The 4,320-nt window shown below is 45.2% G+C and overlaps 1 protein-coding gene across 2 annotated transcripts in view; it reads left to right on the forward strand.

The window, feature by feature from the left end:
* The first annotated feature begins 4,275 nt into the window (after positions 1 to 4,275).
* LOC143958005 (uncharacterized) overlaps positions 4,276 to 4,320 on the forward strand; it is an 86,612-nt gene continuing 86,567 nt past the window's right edge. For both annotated transcript variants that reach the window (XM_077467446.1, XM_077467447.1), the window contains exon 1: positions 4,276 to 4,320. This exon is cut by the window's right edge and continues 70 nt beyond it. The gene's annotated coding sequence lies outside the window, so the exon portion shown is untranslated.

The following is a 4,320-nucleotide window of genomic DNA, read 5'->3' on the forward strand; positions in this document are numbered from 1 at the left end:
CTGTCAGCGCTGTATGTCACGGAGCTGCTGTCAGCGCTGTATGTCACGGAGCTGCTGTCAGTGCTGTATGTCACGGAGCTGCTGTCAGCGCTGTATGTCACGGAGCTGCTGTCAGCGCTGTATGTCACGGAGCTGCTGTCAGCGCTGTATGTCACGGTGCTGCTGTCAGCGCTGTATGTCACGGAGCTGCTGTCAGCGCTGTATGTCACGGAGCTGCTGTCAGCGCTGTATGTCACGGAGCTGCTGTCAGCGCTGTATGTCACGGAGCTGCTGTCAGCGCTGTATGTCACGGAGCTGCTGTCAGCGCTGTATGTCACGGTGCTGCTGTCAGCGCTGTATGTCACGGAGCTGCTGTCAGCGCTGTATGTCACGGAGCTGCTGTCAGTGCTGTATGTCACGGAGCTGCTGTCAGCGCTGTATGTCACGGAGCTGCTGTCAGCGCTGTATGTCACGGAGCTGCTGTCAGCGCTGTATGTCACGGTGCTGCTGTCAGCGCTGTATGTCACGGAGCTGCTGTCAGCGCTGTATGTCACGGAGCTGCTGTCAGCGCTGTATGTCACGGAGCTGCTGTCAGCGCTGTATGTCACGGAGCTGCTGTCAGCGCTGTATGTCACGGAGCTGCTGTCAGCGCTGTATGTCACGGTGCTGATGTCAGTGCTCTGTATTACGGTGCTGCTGTCAGTGCTCTGTATCTCCTGCACCCTCTTGTTTGCCTACCCTGGTCCCTGACCTTCCCTCTCCTCCATTGCCTTCATTAGCTCCATAGTCCTGAATTGTCAGAACAATTTCCCAAATAAAAAAAAAATGCTTGTAGTTATCGATCCCAAATTCACCTCATACATGTATTATGCTATTGTCCAGGTGGTGGGACTACGTGCTACCCCCTAATAATTACCCCGTGGCCGCAAATTCGACCTAAAGGTTTGCGAAATTCGCCTCCCATTGAAGTCAATGGAGCCCGCGGCGAACGGTCGTTTTCGCGAACGTTTGTGTCCGTTCGCGTTTCGCGTTCGCGAAACGTCCCGTCGGAAGTTCGTCCATCACTACTCCCGAGTACCCCTACCCAACGAACCCCCCAAAAAAGATGTCGTGTCTGTAGCAAGCGCGGATTTAGGCGTGACACCCGTTCTTATTGTCCACGCTGTCCTGGCAGTCCTGGTCTTTGTCAGGGTGAGTGTTTTGAACGCTACCACACACTAGTGAAGTATTAGCGTAGGGTACAGCATTTCACAGGCTAGGCACACTAACACAGAGTCTCCCAAGATGCCATCGCATTTTGAGAGACCCGAACCGTTACAGTTTACAGTTCAAAAAAAAGTGTATAAAAAAAAAAAAAAAAAGTAAAATATAAAAACCAAAAAAAATATAAAATATAAAAACCAAAAATAGTTGTCGTTTTATTGTTCTCTCTCTCTCTCTTCTCTCAAATTTTTTATACTTTACTGTTTACTGTGTTATTTTTAACCATTTTTCATGTTTTCAGGTACGCCATTCAGCTGCAGCGTGGATTTATTTATCTTGACAGCAACAACGTTTGCTCCCACAATACATAAGCCGCGACTCCAGCGCTGTAGGAGGTGATTTCACCACCACAGTTAAAAAAGAGCATATATGCCGAAGCATGGGGACATAAGGGGTGGAGGAGCGATTTTGCTCCTAATGTCGCTTACATACGGTCAAAATTCCGATGGAGGGCTTGCCCGTGGAAAAGTTTGAACGTATGTACGCGGCATAACTTTTTTGCGGGAGGATGCCCCCATGCTTCGGCATATATATATTTTAGGCACAGGTTGTGTTAAAAAATGTTTTATTTTTTACTGTTTTTTTTTGGCATTTGCTTTGCAGGTATGGTATGGTAAGGTTTTACTGTGATGTTACTTTGTTTTAACGTTAATCATAATTTGCTTAGCAGGTACGCCATTCAGCTGCAGCGTGGATTTATTTATCTTGACAGCAACATCGTTTGCTCCCACGATACATAAAGCCGTGACTCCAGTGCTGTAGGAGGTGATTTCACCACCACAGTTTAAAAAGAGCATATATGCCGTAGCATGGGGGCATAAGGGGTGGAGGAGCGATTTTGCTCCTAATGCCGCGGTATCCCTGTACTCAGGAGAAGCAGCAGAATGTATTTTGGGGTGTCATTTCACATATGCCCATAGCATGTGTGAGCAATATATCATTTAGTGACAACTTTGTGCAAAAAAAAAAAAGTTTGTAATATTCCCGCAACTTGTGGCAAAATATAAAATATTCCATGGACTCAACATGCCTCTCAGTAAATAGCTTGGGGTGTCTACTTTCCAAAATGGGGTCATTTTGGGGGGTTTTGTGCTATTTTGGCATTTTATGGCCTTCGAAACTGTGATAGGTAGTGAGGGGTGAAATCAAAAATTTGCACCCTTATGCCCCGTACACACGAGCGGACTTTTCGACATCCAAACTCCGACGGACTGAGTCCGGCGGACTATCCGATCGTGTGTGGGCTGCAACGGACTTTAGCGAAGCTAAAGTCTGACGGACTTTAGAAATGAAGCATGCTTTAAATTTTCCCGACGGAACTCCGCCGGACCCGGTCCCCTTTGAAAAATCCGCTCGTGTGTGTGCTACTCCGACGGACTAAAACCGACGCTAGGGCAGCTATTGGCTACTGTCTATGAACTTCCTACGTCGAATCCAGTCGTACGTCATCACGTTCGACTCCGTCGGAGTTTGGTGTGATGGTGTGTGGTCAAGTCCGTTCGGTCGAAAAGTCCGCCAGAACTCCGTCGGAACTCCAGCGGAACTCCTTTGGAGGTCTGTCAGACTTAATTCCTCTCGTGTGTACGGGGCATCAGAAATCCTGAAGGTGGTGATTGGTTTTCGGGGTGCCGTACGCGACTAGACTCCCAAAAAGTCCCACACATGTGGTATCCCCGTACTCGGGAGAAGTAGCTGAATATATTTTGGGGTGCAATTCCACATATAACCATGGCATGTGTGAGCAATATATCATTTAGTGACAACTTTTTGTAAAAAAATATTTTTTTTTTTTTGTCATTATTCAATCCCTTAGGACAAAAAAAATAAATATTCAATGGGCTCAACATACCCATCAGCAGTTTCCTTGGGGTGTCTACTTTCCAAAATGGGGTCATTTGGGGGGGGGTTGTACTGCCCTGCCATTTTAGCACCTCAAGGAATGAGATAGGCAGTCATAAATTAAAAGCTGTGTAAATTCCAGAAAATTTACTCTAGTTTGTAGACGCTATAACTTTTGCGCAAACCAAAAAATATACGCTTATTGACATTTTTTTTACTAAAGACATGTGGCTGAATAAATTTTGCCCTCAATGTATGACTAAAATTTAGTTTATTCGATTTTTCTTATAACAAAAAGAAGAAAATATCATTTTTTTTCAAAATTTTCGCTCTTTTTCCATTTATATCGCAAAAAATAAAAATCGCAGAGGCAATCAAATACCATCAAAAGAAAGCTCTATTTGTGAGAAGAAAAGGACGCAAATTTCGTTTGGGTGCAATATTGCATGACTGCGCAATTACCAGTTAAAGCAGCGCAGTGCGAAATTGTAAAAAGACCTCTGGCCTGGGGCTGTAGTGGTTAATGGGGTTCTAAAGTTCACACAAATTTTTGGTCCATTCGCAGGTTCTGGTGCGAACCAAACCGGGGGGGCATGTTTGGCTCATCCCTAGAGGTCAGGTGCAAGACTTTGACCAATGCTGGCTTTGGCGATTCCCCTAAGCACTTCCCATGATGCGTCCCATAATTTGAGGATTTGGTTGAACATTCTGTTCACCCCCCAGTCTGTATTATCCCTGAGAAAGTACAGGATGGGAAAGGGAGGCAGACAAATAACCTCTGAGGATCAGCATACCTTTTCACTAAATTGGTTTTAGGAAGACGATATAAACCTGAGTCCCAGGATTGAGTTTGGAGCCAATAGGCATGCAGGCTTCAGCCTTTGGGGGCGGGGGGGGGGGGGGCATAATATAGAAAAGTTTAACTTTTTAACAGCTTCTCCCTAATAATTATTTATGTTCAATTTGTAACTGCTCTTTATTTGTTCAATTTATTGTTTATTTGCTGTACAAAAAAAAAAGTCCAAAACCTGTTTTGAGGTGGATGGAACTTTAAGCACCATTTCTCTGGAAATTGAACTCGTAAAACTTTTACACATAACTTGAATTTTTGGCACGTATGTTAGGCTTCATACGGGAAAATTGCCCACACATATAATATGTTGCAATCTATTGTGATTATAAGAGGCGGCTGCAGTATCTGTCAGGATCACAAATTCCGGGATATCACCCAGATCCCTC

Source organism: Lithobates pipiens, unplaced genomic scaffold (assembly GCF_037356315.1).
Source record: "Lithobates pipiens isolate NorthernLeopardFrog02 unplaced genomic scaffold, aLitPip1_a1.2 Scaffold_56, whole genome shotgun sequence".
Classification (NCBI taxonomy): domain Eukaryota; kingdom Metazoa; phylum Chordata; class Amphibia; order Anura; family Ranidae; genus Lithobates; species Lithobates pipiens.